The sequence below is a fragment of the Acipenser ruthenus genome, chromosome 12 (assembly GCF_902713425.1).
Source record: "Acipenser ruthenus chromosome 12, fAciRut3.2 maternal haplotype, whole genome shotgun sequence".
NCBI lineage: Eukaryota > Metazoa > Chordata > Actinopteri > Acipenseriformes > Acipenseridae > Acipenser > Acipenser ruthenus.
This window is the reverse complement of record NC_081200.1, coordinates 11,257,966-11,273,731: the sequence shown is the minus strand read 5'-3', so window position 1 is coordinate 11,273,731 and position 15,766 is coordinate 11,257,966. Positions and strand designations below refer to the sequence as shown.

Genomic DNA, 15,766 nt, shown 5'->3' with positions numbered 1-15,766 from the left:
AAATTAAACCATTTATTCATTTCAGATACCTGTTTTAAACCAAACCCTTCAGCTCCCATTGTAATGTAAATGAAGTCACGGCAGCCTGCACAACCTGAAATTGCTTGATAAATAAATCTATTAAATGTAACACAGTATAAATTGAGAGCAATTGAATTCAATTTTCACAGAAACTGTCCTGTGCAGAATTCCTTTGTTGATTTTTTTCAGGCTGCAATGGAAGATTTGTGAGCAACTAAAATCCTCACGATTTAGGCAACACTAAATGTGTACCAAAGTCATTTGTATCATGGTGACACTACTATTTCTTCTAAGTTTTTTTTATGTTTGCACAAGTGCATGGCTACAAAACTCTACTAGCTGTATGTTCATGGGACGTTATCATAGTTTGCACTGCTATCACAGGTAAAAATCTGTTATGATTCACTGGGGATCTAGTCAATTGAACTAAACAAGTCTGTGCGAGACACTTGTGTGTTTTTGACAATAGGATACTTAAAACATGAGGAAGCACCCTGTAATTGAAACAACCACAGCATTTAGGTACAGTAAGCTGCTGTTCAGATCAATTAAATATATCCCATAATACATGTCAATGTAAGGCTAATTAAATAAGTGGTACATAAATACAATATAGATGTGAAAGTAGCAATGTTTTGCACCTTAAAGATGTTTAATAATCTGTATGTGTCATTTGTAAAAGTCAGTGTCATTATTCCTTTTTTGTTATCAAATATTGCTACTGAAAAGTATCGCATAGTTCCCATAAAGTTTTTTGACTTACCATATCCTTCCAATTGTGTTCCTTTTATTTAATAATGTGAAGTGAATGTGTCTCTCAGACAAAAAGCTGTCCAGTAGCACACCTTTTCAATGTCTTAAAGGTGTAGGGTTCATAGGGGTTTAGTTTAGTTTTCCAAATTTAAGAAAGTCGTTACATAATAGGTTAATGTCGACAATATCAGCTCTGTATAGGCATTTCCTGTAACATGTTATTAGTATAACAAAAACAGTAGGTAGTTTGCCGAAAGAACATAGTGATCAGGCATGGGGACAGGGAGGCTAAAACCCCCTTCTGGGTTATATAAACAAACGGGACACTCAGTAAGGTTTGATAAAGTAGTGCGTAACGCTAAACCATTTAAGAATGCATTAAACAGAGACCAGTGTAAAACTGAACGTGATTGTGGGAAACTACAGCTTTAAACAAAGATTTCCTGTGGGGACTATATCAGTATACTTTTTTTTCAACACTGTGATTTTATTTCATTTATTATCCATTTAAAAAAACGGACAAACATAACCTTAAAATACATGAATATAAACAGTTTATAAACAGTGTCCCTGCAGTGTAGAGAATAACACAGGATAGCTGGGATGTGTTTACAGAAGAGGCTGTGTGCTTCCCAGTGTGGGGGAGGGGAGTTAGTGCACACCCTTCACAGCCAACAGCAAGGCTGTCTCTGTATTGTCAGTGTTTATGGCAACAAAGAACCTTGCAGTCAGTCTAGCCCCACCTTTCCTAACACAGGCCATCCCAGAGCACACAGTCTGCTGGAGATTAAACTCAAAGCTCATTAACACACAACCACCCATGCTCCTACACAAACGATCTGAATATTTGCATAACATTTTCATTTTGACACAACCAAGATAACAGCAGATTCATTAACTCTTGTTTGTTTATTTCACATTAGCATGGGCTCTTTATTTTAAACCACCGTATTATTACATAGTACATGGTCTTAATTATATAGTTTTTGAAAACATTTACAGTTGCAAAGCTAATTAACTCAATGTGATAAAAAAAGAACATATATGGTCAGTCGTTATTTCAATTAAGCTCTGTCCAAAATAGTTTTTTGTAATCTTTTATCAGTATTCATGTAGGTTCAACAGTCACATAGTTTGTGAATTTCCATCTGGGTAATTCCACCCTTTTGCTTTAACTTTGCTTCTTTATTATTTTGCTGTCCATGCTTTCCGCTAATCCCTGCCATGCTCCACAAAGCCATCTAATGCTGTTTACTAAATAACACACGAGTAACATATTCCTCTTTTGGGAGCCTCCAATTACTGCTTACTTCACTGACATAATTAAGTGTGCTTTTGCCCCTGGGTAAAGATACCTTGTAGTCCGCTGTGGTTCCAGTTAGGGTTAGTACAGTCCATGTTCTCACAGGCTAGATCCAAGGTTATGCTCCCTTGAAAACAAAATAAACCTCTTTGAATGTTCCAAAAATTCAGAAAACTTCACTAATTTTATTACCCGCTCTGAATTCAGATTTTAATTATTTATATATTTTTTTTGTTGCAAAAAATGCACTATTATCTTTTTTTTTTTTTTTTTAAGAAATTGGAAAGTCACGCAATTGACATTCCTCAGTGTCTTGTTATGTAATAGCCATGAAAGAATATTGTTGACAGAGATTGATCAAGTTCTTTCCATGGCATTATTATTATTATTATTATTATTATTATTATTATTATTATAATAATAATAATAATAATAATAAGCAACATATTCTACACTTGTAGAGAATGCGGCTATGGTATCATTTTTAATCAGAATTTTCCAGGTGAAAAACGGTTTTTATCTGTTTGTAGTAAGCAATGTCCCCAGCAGACTACGATGCACTCCATCGTGTGTATACAGCTGCGGCACGAATAGTTGCTGAGGCCTGCCCCATTTCTGCCTGGCAGGTCACCCTTCTGTGTTTGAGTGTCTGCAAGAGCCGTTGGCTGCTCATGAACCGTTTGGCTCTTTCTCTTAGTAACCAACCTCACAATCGCCCTCAATTTCTCTTCTATTTAGTTTTTTATAAACAGTATACATAATACAACCATAACATAACGCATACTTGGGAATTTACCTACCGAACATCCGTCTCCAGGTGGGCTTATAACGAGAAATTACAACCATATTTAAAAATATATGTTTGAAGAGTAAATTCCACACAGCAGCAGAGCAGAGAAGGCACCTACTGTGATCTGGATCCTAAAGTAAGTTGGTTTCAGCATTGTTTTTTTCTGTATTTTAGAGCCGTGGTAAACGGTAAAGTTGCCTAAATAGTATACAACATTTAAACATTAAACAGTGGTGAATGTTTGAATTGAATTCTGTTGAAAACAGTGGAAAGGATGTGTGGTGTATTTTCAATGTGGATGGGGGATGGGCCACTGTGTGTCTGGGACATGGCGTGCATCTCCTAAATACACAGTATTATTTATTTTGTTGTAGCTTTATAAATAATGAGAATTTATTCATTAATTAAACCCAACTATTGACCGTGTTTATACTTATTGTTATTGGGCATTATTGTCATTTTCTTTAAGGATAAAGAGTTAATTGGGGAATACATGTGGAAGCATGTTTAAACAAACAGCCCTCATGTGGCACTTAAAATGAATTTATAAGGTAATTTTACTAGTTTCTTAGAAGAGGGAGCGATGCTTAATTATTATGATACTGTTGTGAAGGTTATTTCTGTTTGTGTACACTGTAAATGTCCAGCTTTCTAGAGAAATGGTGACATGCGTAGCCGAAATGTTTCTCAGCCCTACTGTAACTCATGGTGTTGGGGGAGGGGAGCTCTTCAAGACAAGATATCCTATAAACTATAACCCCTGTTGTTGTTACTATATATAGTATTATTGATATTGTTATTGTTGTGATAAGGTTGTTACAATTAGAATTGTTTTTTGTTATTGATCTACGTTATTCACATTTGTAAACACTGCTGTGTTTGTAAACAACCGATGTAGTGTCTATTCAATGCAATTCTTTTTTAGTTTATAGTTGTGTAACTACAGTTTACTACAAATGTACATACCGTAATTAGCACATTTAATCACTTATGTAAAATATATGGTACTGTAGCTTGCAATTATTTGTGTGGTGATTCGAAACTGTAAGAATTTCTAACTAACTGTTGCAGTCATTGGATTAAAGGAATGGGAATGGATAATACAGTGTTTCTCAGTGTAACCAGGTATCTTGTACCAAAGCTGGGCACCAACTTGATTTTAATCACTTTTTTGCCTTGATGTGAGTATCTTTTTACTTTCTGTGAATGGGGAATTTAAAAAAAAATACTTTGACTTGTACTTACTATGTATTTGTTTAAGTGTTTCTGTAATTAAACCTTGCATAACATGAATCCATGGTGTACTTGCAGATACTTTCTCGCGGTTGAGCTTTGAGGGATGTCTTCATTTTTCTTGCATTTGTTGGCTACTAAGAAAAAATGTAAATACAGTTTTAAAGCCACAGTTCAGCTTACCACAGTTAACAATAGGGCATATTAGTCAGCTGTGTTTTAAGGTTCTAGTAAAAGGCTGAAACTAGCTTGAGAACATGCTTGGTCAAATCCCATTTCAAGAGGTTTGTTCTGACTATAGACCATAAGTAGAGTATAACACCCTCTATTCATTTCTAAAGTGGCAAAATCTTGTGCATGCTATGACGTGCTGTATAAAAGCTGAGATAAAATGTAAGGCATTTTTGATACATTGAATTGCAATTCTTTTTGTGATTGATTTGTAAAAAAAAAAATATATATATATATATAAAATTTAGTGTCATTGAAATGTTAATAAAGTAGGAGCAGTACATTCAGATATCTTAATGATTCATTGAGTACTTATGGGCATCCCTGTTACAGTATAAGATGTTGCATGTTGGTGAACATACCTGGTGTTGAGAAACGTATCTCTCCTAAATTATTGATTTCTGTGTTCTCCACTGTCTCAAATTATAGCAGGCAGAGTTATGTAATTCTGCTGCTCAGCAGCCACTTGACAACAGCATGGGGGAGGGGAGGGGATTTGAACTTCACAGTAGCGGCTTCAGCTGAGTTGAACATTTATAGATTTTTTTTTTTTGTGTACTCCAGAAAAGTAAATTATTTTATATAGGGCTCCTGGTTAACTATATTTTCATCTTTTAATTCTAATTAGGGGTTTTAATCTTGGCATTTTCTTTTACTCGATTAATCACCCCATCTGGACGATTAATTAATCGATTAATCACACTCGTTTGCTATAATATGCAATTGTAGTGAAAGACAACCAAAACTAACACTTGGTATTAATGCTATTTTTTGCAAGCTTTTATTAACGAAACCTAACATTTTATAGGCAACTTTAATTTAACAATTTGACAGTAAATGAAAATGTTTACTTGCATGTGATCTGAAGTTAGCCAAAGCAAGTCTTTTAATATAATGCATAAAGTACTGTGCCATACGTTACTGTAAATTAGCAGCGGTACTAGGTACAACAATACTGTTTTTAATATGTTGGGCCGTTTTTTATATAAACTTAAAACTAACAAGTAATTTATTGATTTGAGTGCTATTTTATTTTAGTTTAATTTAGTTAGTTGAATATGCCAGAATTAAGACTTCAACTTAGGCTATAGCTGTAAATGTACTGCCATGTTACAGATTTAAACTAATATAATACATTGTTTAAAAGAAAAATCAACTTACTTGCGACACAGATGATAAGATAAACTCATAGTACTGCTGTGAAAGGAAAGCACCGAAGAGCAAATCTTGCAAGTTGTAGTCTTTTTTTCTTTCTTTCTGAGCCAGTAGTCCCCAAACGTTTTTTGCTGCAGGTTACAAAATGTAGGTAAAATATATGTATTTTAACTTTAATGTTAAACGTCAATAAATATGATGGTATATGACCATAAAACAACACTTTGCAAAATGTCCATAAAGTTGAAGGTTAAATAGCCATAAAAAATATATAAAATATATATTTTTAACTTTAATGTTAAACCACTGTGAATGTGATACTTTACGACCATAAAACACTTTACGAAATGTCAGTAAAGAAGGGTAAATAACCAAAAAAAGCTTTAGGTTATATATATATATATATATATATATATATTTATTTATTTTAATAATATTGTGAATATTTCAATTATAATGTCTAAAAAGAAAAAAAATACAGTACGGTAAAAGTAGCTACAATAAATACAGAAGGTAAAAAAAAACCCAAACATTTTAAACTACATCTACTTACCATAATTATGACAGTTAAAAGACAGATATTTACAGTTGTTTTATCTGACCAATTACCTTTAAAAACATGTTTTTACATTTAAAAAAAAAAGTGTAAAATACATTACAGAGTTTACGGTTAAATACCATAGATATGACATATAATTATATTAAAACTGGAATCCCAGAATACATCGTGTGGTGGATTGTAAATAGTTGTACTTTTAACAGTGTTGTTTGTGTTGTTATGTGTTAAATGTGCTGTGCGTTTGCACGATTATTTGTAAATTTGCATGTCCTTTGTGTCTCCTCACCCGTTGTGTTTTTGTTATGTTGTGTGTGGTCACCCCTGCTCTGGGAGTCAGGGCCCAGAGTGGGATATCCCCTTTTCTGTCCTTCTGTATCTTCCTCCTCTGCAGAGTTCAATGCTTGTAGCGCAGCTGCTGTTGCAGTTCAGCGAAGAGCATTTAAATTGCTAACTTAGTTATAAGAGTTGTAGTCGTAAAAATATCAAACTCTTATTTTTATGGTATTATATTGCAAAATTTGTAATAAACAGATTACCGTCATTTGATGTACTGTCAGACCGTATCGTATATTTGTTTTAATAGTTCAAAATTCGGTCACACCAGTCATTTTTATGCTATGACCATATATTGCTTTACAGTCATTTACTGTAATTTAATATATACAGTGTGACCGTATGTATTGTTTTGCGGTTACTTGCTGTTGTATTTAAGTCATTTGCTGTAATTCAGTTTATACGGTCACACCAGTTATTTTGATGGAAATTGACTGGCAACTCTGCTGCCAGTCATTTGACCGTTAAATTTACGGGTTTGCTTTTTTTTACACTGCAGTGTTATTACAGTATACATGTCTTTTGTCCGTGTTAGGTCTGTGGTGCAGGGACTATGTGTATTGCTCAGATCCGCCCCTTTTTTTTTCGGCTTCTCTCAGCTCCTATCATATATTACATAATAAATTGCAGCGTAATAAGCAGGACGCTTTAATTATGTTCATACTTAATTTAGATAAGGAGCTTTTTCTCACTGACCCACTTGAGGGATGGGGTGGTACAAAAAACTGGGGATGAAATGGAGGCACCTGTACGTACTTATGTCACACTCCACACATTTTTGCATATCCACAGAACCGCTTATCCAATTGTCTTGAAACATGGTATCACTATATACAAGTTCCTGGGGCTATATGAGGTGTCTGTCTTTCCATACATCTGGCCATCTGTGTCACACATACAGTACTGTGCAAAAGTTTTAGGCAGGTGTGAAAAAATGCTGTAAAGTAAGAATGCTTTCAAAAATAGACATGTTAATAGATTATATTTATCAATTAACTAAATGCAAAGTGAGTTAACAGAAGAAAAATCTAAATCAAATCCATATTTGGTGTGACCACCCTTTTGCCTTCAAAACAGCATCAATTCTTCTAGGTACACTTGCACAAAGTCATGGATTTTGTAGGCATATAGTCAGGTGTATGATTAAACAATTATACCAAACAGGTGCTAATGATCATCAATTCAATATGTAGGTTGAAACACAATCATTAACTGAAACAGAAACAGCTGTGTAGGAGGAATAAAACTGGGTGAGGAACAGCCAAACTCAGCTAACAAGGTGAGGTTGCTGAAGACAGTTTACTGTCAAAAGTCATACACCATGGCAAGACTGAGCACAGCAACAAGACACAAGGTATTTATACTGCATCAGCAAGGTCTCTCCCAGGCAGAAATTTCAAGGCAGACAGGGGTTTCCAGATGTGCTGTCCAAGCTCTTTTGAAGAAGCACAAAGAAACAGGCAACGTTGAGGACCGTAGACGCAGTGTTCGGCCAAGGAAACTTACTGCAGCAGATGAAAGACACATCATGCTTACTTCCCTTCACAATCGGAAGATGTCAAGCAGTGCCATCAGCTCAGAATTGGCAGAAAACAGTGGGACCCTGGTACACCCATCTACTGTCCGGAGAAGTCTGGTCAGAAGTGGCCTTCATGGAAGACTTGCGGCCAAAAAGCCATACCTCCGACGTGGAAACAAGGCCAAGCGACTCAACTATGCACGAAAACACAGGAACTGGGGTGCAGAAAAATGGCAGCAGGTGCTCTGGACTGATGAGTCAAAATTTGAAATATTTGGCTGTAGCAGAAGGCAGTTTGTTCGCCGAAGGGCTGGAGAGCGGTACACGAATGAGTGTCTGCAGGCAACAGTGAAGCATGGTGGAGGTTCCTTGCAAGTTTGGGGCTGCATTTCTGCAAATGGAGTTGGGGATTTGGTCAGAATTAATGGTCTCCTCACTGCTGAGAAGTACAGGCAGATAATTATCCATCATGCAATACCATCAGGGAGGCATCTGATTGGCCCCAAATTTATTCTGCAGCATGACAACGACCCCAAACATACAGCGAAAGTCATTAAGAACTATCTTCAGTGTAAAGAAGAACAAGGAGTCCTGGAAGTGATGGTATGGCCCCCACAGAGCCCTGATCTCAACATCATCGAGTCTGTCTGGGATTACATGAAGAGAGAGAAGCAACTGAGGCTGCCTAAATCCACAGAAGAACTGTGGTTAGTTCTCCAAGATGTCTGGGCCAACCTACCTGCCGAGTTCCTTCAAAAACTGTGTGCAAGTGTACCTAGAAGAATTGATGCTGTTTTGAAGGCAAAGGGTGGTCACACCAAATATTGATTTGATGTAGATTTTTCTTCTGTTCACTCACTTTGCATTTTGTTAATTGATAAATATAAACTATTAACATGTCTATTTTTGAAAGCATTCTTACTTTACAGCATTTTTTCACACCTGCCTAAAACTTTTGCACAGTACTGTACATGTGTGCATATATCTGGAGAACCACTTATCTAATTCTGAAACTTGGTAACATTATTTAGCTTAAATTGAGTATCAAATTCTGGGGAGCCGTCTGTGTCACTTAGATTTTTGCATTAATCTGGAGAATTGCTTATCAATTTCTTGCCACCTTCTTGACCAGGTCTTCCTTGAAAAAGAGCATTTAATCTCAATGGGACATTCCTGGTTAAATTTGGGGGGGGGGGGGGGGGGGAAGGATTTAACTTTTCGTTGCTAATTCTTATTGTATACGTGAGCAATAAGACCTAACAGGGTGGGCGGTATTGGGCAATACCGGACCGCCCAAGGGCTTAATGAAGCCTGACGCCGCAGGCAGGGAGGGCCTTATAGTCCTTGGAAGGTCCGGTATTTCCCAGTACCGGCCACCCTGGAGGGGAGGTTCTTATTGAGCTTAGAAAATGGCAACTGGTACCAAAAAAAAAAAAAGACAGAAACAAGTTTAGTGGTTTAAAATGATGAGTAAGGTGGCTCAGGGATATCTGTCCAGGTGAAAAGGTGCTTATGCTGGCACTTTTTATTTCCTGGTCATCTATTGAAAGTTAATGTACCCCTTGCCAAGGGTACTAGCCAATGAGATGCCAGGAAATAAAAAGCCAATTTCTAAAATTCTGTAATACCTGATTTGGTCATCAACCTTTTCATCATACTGTTTTTTAACCGCACTGTGCTGAGGTGGGTGTCTCTACAAATACTGTAATTTTAACTGCACAGTTTTAGGAAATTACCTGTGTTGCCACCATGACTGTTGAACATTTCTGTATCTGAATTTTTTTTTATTTTTAAATTAAACTAAGGTTTAGACATTTTATAAACAATAAGTGACATCCGCACGCTAGTTAGATTTTTTTTTATGTATATTTTTCATGGAAATGATGGCTCCGTGAGTGGTTTCCTGTTTTGGACTGCGTATCAGATAAAAATATCCAACAGAAAACAGGTGCTTTACTGGTGGCTTGTGAAGTCATTGGGGATTACTGTTGCACATTTTGTGTACTATAGTGCAGAAGACCGATCTGAGAGGACATTAGATTTAAGGCAGAAATTACTCCACATACATTGCAATTCCTAAATAAATGTTATTTCAGTGGGCTGCGTATAGTACTGACAATGCAAATGGCCGTCCTTATGCGTGAAATAACCACAGAACTCTATGATGTAGAGTGTTCTGTTTAGAATAAGTACAATGTATGGAAAAGAAAGAGTGGTTAAATCAAACAGCTAGATTCTGAGAATGCATTTACTAAGATCAAACTCCTGCTTAACCACGTGGTGTAATTTGCAATGGCGCGTTTCAGTGCAAAGTAGATTCAGCAACCTCATTTCTTAATCGATTATCACACATTCCTTTTTCAAAAAAAAGAACAAATGTTAGGATTTGTCAGGAGATCACATAACCAATAATGCTGCTGTGTATAATAGTTAAATGGCAAGGCACAATTTAAGATTATTTACGTCCTTCCTGCCCTTTACGCCAAATGACCAATCTTCGTATCTGATTCTTCCAATTAAAAAAAATAATTGGGTAGCTTTATTTTTTTTAAAGAAACTATAAATACAGTATTCTTAACTGATGTAACTTCTCCAACATGAATCTAAACGGCGACAGGTTTATATCCTAGCAACACGTTTTGCCTTTGGCTACCGACCGTACTAGCACTAATATTAGTGCGTAAATACAGAATCAATGTTTTATTACAAACTGGCAATGGGAGACTTTAAACTCTGTGCTAATTTGATGCATCGATTCAGCAATATGTAATTGACGATTGGGAAATTGAAATAATTGATGCATCCAATAATTGTCGCAACTTTTTTTTTTCTCTTCATACTGTAGTAGTTAGCTATCTGTAGAGGAGTAAGATTTATTAATTTTAAAAGGGACTTGGTTGGGACAAAAAAGATCTGACATGCCAAGGGGCTGGATTAAACACTACCTGTGTCATTCAAATTGGAGGAAACTTGTTGAAGGTTTTCAATGTCATATACATGGGTATGTATCGGTGTTTCCGCTAGGAAAAAACACATCCTTTCACACTGACCTGTTACAAAATTTTTACAACACAAAATTAACCAGTTATGTCCACTCTACACATATTCAAAATGTGTAGTAAAAATCCTTTCGCATTCATATTTTTAATTAAACATAAAACAAAACAGTTAAATCATTTGTTTTCAAACGTTATTAATATTTTAGTGTACATATTCGCTTTCTAACTTTCAAGTCAAACACAGTAATAGTTCTTAGCATAACTGAAAACTAAAGGTAGGCCTGTATTTAGAAGATTAAAACTAAAGAGAAAGATCCTACACAAATATAAACTGCACTTACGTTATGCTTTCAATGATTAATATCCTGCAGCTGTGTGAATAGTTCTGTTGTAACAATAACAAAAAATAAAGTAAAATAAAAAACAGCCCAGTCTTTCCAGTATTTTGCTTTTGGTTATTTTCGCCTGGTCTTCTCGCAAAGAAAGTGTCGACTGGCCTTTTCAAAGTCGCAATTGTTAATGTCTTTATTAGCACTGGAGTTCCTCATCAAGCGTGTCACTTTTTCCTGAGTCAGATGACTTCTACTTGCAGTTTTTGTTCTGTTCTGTAGTGAGAATCCTGTCTCGGCTGGAACACTTGATACTGGGATAACTAAAGCTATTTTCGCAGTTTTGCCAGTCTGGGTATATCTGATTATAAATCACGCAAAAGAACATTACATGCTGACTGAAAGTTTAATCCTCCATAGCCACGGAGAGTGTGCATCATATTAAGAGCGTCTTTTCTTGCATTTATTACAGGTGCTGTGATACTCCTGTCCTGTTTCTTTTTCTTTACCAAAATGGTCAATCACAACATTGATTGCTGGATCGGCGTATTGTTGCAAGTCACTGTTACTGTTTTGGTATTTCTCCGGGTTTAAAAGAGTGTCAGTGCATGTCAGAATATCCAGATCATTTTCTGGAAATCTAGTTATTAAAGCATCGATGAGCTCTTGAATATAGTTAGCCCTAATATAGTCACAGGATCTAATGCTCCTATCATCTGTGTGTGACATTTCGATGTCCCTGTAAACGTGTCCTCTGCAATTTTGTTTCTTCTGGACCCGGGTTGTCCTTATGGGCTGCAATTGATGACTGCACCATAGGTCGAACCATAGACAGGTTTATATAATCTCTTTGGAACACATCTGACAATGTCTGACACTTGGTTTACCGTGTTCTTGTACGCAGCTACATTCTGGGTAACTTTTGAAGTATCCATTGCAGCAAGAGCTGTACGGTGCGCCACACGGTGGACTTGGATGGAAAACGGGCTTTTCTTACGAAGCTGAACATCAACCCCAGTATGTTTCCCAGTCGTTACACTGGCACCGTCAGATCCCATACATAGCTAAAATATGGTCGCTGCAATTGGCGTGGGCTGCCAGGGAAGAAACTTGCATATTAACTGAGCCTTTGGTAATCAATTTTTACGTGCAGCTTTTATGCAAAACTGGCAAAATATTTTGTCAGTGCCATCGACATTTTTGTGTTGTACCCACACAAACTTTTTTTCCCCATTCAGGGTTGTACGATCTCTTTATTTTCTTACTTGTGGAGTCGAGTTCTGTTTCTTTTTCACTTGCAGCTATATTTGAAGCAGCATTTTTGAAAAATGTCCTTATTAATGTCTGATGAGACATATAGGCTCACAACCATAGACATATGTTTATTCTTACAACAGGCAGATTTTCCTTCAATAAAAAAAAAAAAAGAAATGAGCGCGGGCTGACGTAAATAGGCACACAGGCGCCAAGATGGTAACTGTCTATGGGCATGTTCAGTAAGTGAGCCACTCAGAGCGAGAATTTTTTAGCTGCCTCGGACACATTTTGCTGCCAGTCAAACTGAATTGAGGCTTCCATCTCTGCTGGTCAATGAGCTTTTGAAAGGGTCTCTGACCGGTACTTACCGGTTAACAGAAACTCTGATATTTCATTACGGAGGATATGTTACACTTGCAGTGTAGTAGTGTAGGTAGTGTAGCCTCAAACAGTGGATATAGGCTGAGTTATGGTGATCTAATTTTTCATAGTGCTAGGACAAATACATGAATATTCGAACAAATATTTTTTGACATGTATTTGGATACATAAATCAGATGTTCGTATTTGCTACAAATGACACAAAATACCTTGCACTTATTTACTGTCTCACCCGAATTTGCGTGACAGTTTAAAAAAAATGGCAATTGAAAAAGAGCTCCATGTGATATGTGAGATTAATATAAAAAAAATAAACCAAAAAAAAAACATAGGATCAACACAGCAGCTCCATCCTCTATTTAAAAGTTTGACAGCAAAAAGTAAACAAACCAGATTATGCACACGCATGCATAGTGATCTCTATGGAAAGCCACCTGGGACAGCTGCTGCTTTAGAGTGAGCCAGAAACCCATGGGACAGAATACTAATAATAATGATATCTTTATTTTTATATAGCGCCTTTCATAGTGGAACACCATCACAAAGCGCTTTACAGAGGTAGGCTGTGAACTGTGCATTATATGTAATAATACAACAAAGAGGCACTACAGTATGAAGTGTGGTTTCTTTAAGACTCAAGCTGTGGGGGAGGGGGGCTGCCAGTGGATGTAAATTAGCACAGGCTGAAAAGCCCCTTGAGCAGCATGTGCCATTATCTGAAGAATCTTCTGCAGAATAAAACCCTTGATTTGCAGTGATATAATAGTCTTCACTGTAACCAGGGCTTTTCTATTCCCAGTACTCTGTAGCAGAAATTAGGTTCAATCTGGAGTCTTTGCCTTACGTTCTACCTTTTTGTTTTATTATTCAAGCAATATTTTTTTTTCTTAACACAATGAACATGCTGTTAAATACTGTGTACTATGATTCAAATTGATATCAGATTTAAACCACTTCAAAATTGCTCCCACTGAAAGTTCTACAGCCTAAAATGCAAATGTGTACATTAGCTAGTATGCATACACAAAATCAGGGTTTTTCCATTTGTCCAACTTTCTAAGGCAAACACCTATTGGTCACCTTCATGGAAATGTCTGTGTTGCATATGGAAGCAACACCACATACCAGAAAACTTTTGACATGCACTCCTAGCCTTCTATAGACATTTCAGATTGCATTTGGCTATAGTCAGATAACTAACATTTTATCCAAATACTTCAGGTAATATTTCAGGAACTGTGTTATTATGCACTGGTTGAAGCACACATTTGAATACAAACTGGTTGTCAGGGGTTTGATATGTTTTTCAGTAACATTTTGCAAGCGTTCTGTTCAAGATTTACTTCTACTTTGAACAGGATGGTTTTCTTCATCATTTTGAAAGACTTTTCTGAGGCACATATTCAACTCAGTTTAAATTGTATATATGTTCCAGTCCAAAATATCAGACAAATAAAATAATTCCAGTAGTAATGCATAAACCTATACAGTTAGAGACACCTAGACACATTGGGCTAGACTCTCAAAGCTATTTGCCCCAAACTGTCATTAGTACAGTTTTTGTCTGAATGGAAAAAAACATCAATTAAGTCCTGAATTAAGTCTTGGGATCTGATTCACGAAACAGTGGTAAAACTGGAGTTAAGGCCAGAGGTGTGTTGTTATAACTCCTCCAAACTTTACTGCTTGCTTCTCTGTAATTCATGAATGTCCTAATGCGTTTGTTTTCCAGCAAATTTTAGAATTCATGTTGTAATATAATTTTATTACATTTTGTAATTGTATCTGTAATGTGAAATGTATTATTACATGCTGTGTATGATTTGCTCTGACTAATAATTTGTTTAGTGAGATTAAAACAATGCAGATAGTCTTAAACTATACCACACAATTACTCTGTCTTGATGTATTAACAAGAATGATATGGATTTTTATATTTCTTTAATAAATTAAAATGCTTCCGGACCAAGACAAAACTGTTGGGATATAGCCAGCGTTCCAGATATGCTGCGTACCTGCCGTTTTTATGCATTAAAGTCGGAAATATGCACTAAATTTAAATTTAATGTTAAAAATATGTATAGCAATTGTTGCACAGCTTGTCTGCCTCCCCTCCCGCCTCCCCTAAAACTTCCACTAACAACTACATCTCCCAGAATACAATGTCTTCATTTACTGGGAAACTACATAAGAAAAGAAAAACTCAACAAACATTATTCAATCTCTGGCTAGCCCTGTTGTCTTTGCAGCCAATCACAGTAAGGCTAAGAAAATTCAAAGCTACACAGGTTGAAGCGTAAACAACTCGGTCCAGCTACAAATCCAACTGGAACCATTGTCAAAGGCAACCACTAAAAAAAGCTGCATATAATATTAAACAAACTGTTTTATAATGTATTCATGCACTTCCTTATTTTATATGTATGGCTTTATATTGAAGTTTTAACATGTTCATTGAGTTTAAGAATTTCATGTTGAAATATAAGTGTGAAGTGCGATACCTCTAAAAAAAATGCGCTGAGACGATAAAGAACCTGAACACACGCGCGGTTGTACAGTAGTTCAAAATAACATTGCAATTACAATGGAAGGCTCTTTTTTTAATGCCTACTCCATTACCATTAAAGATTGTACAGTATTTATTGAGATTACTCATGGATGTCAAGGTAATGTTGCATTTTACCCCCTGAAAATACATTTTACTCTCCGTGTTAAAATTCGAGGGTAAGTTATTCCCAGACCCAAAACCTTATCTGGAGCGCTGCATATAGCTATAGACTACAGTGATCGCGTGGTATGGTTTTAAGATGTTTTACATTAATAACTATAAAATGATCATTAATATAACTGAAATGATATGTGGGTCAAGGAATAGAACACGACCAATCAAGGAGAGCCACAAT

General features: G+C 36.2%; 1 protein-coding gene across 4 annotated transcripts in view; it reads left to right on the top strand.

The window, feature by feature from the left end:
- Window positions 1-2,667: 2,667 nt before the first annotated feature.
- LOC117417136 (F-box-like/WD repeat-containing protein TBL1XR1) overlaps window positions 2,668-15,766 on the top strand; it is a 69,879-nt gene continuing 56,780 nt past the window's right edge. For 2 of the 4 annotated variants that reach the window (XM_059034531.1, XM_059034530.1), the window contains exon 1: window positions 2,668-3,003. The gene's annotated coding sequence lies outside the window, so the exon portion shown is untranslated. The remainder of the gene's footprint in view (window positions 3,004-15,766) is intronic. The other 2 variants (XM_059034533.1, XM_059034532.1) reach the window with 1 other exon arrangement.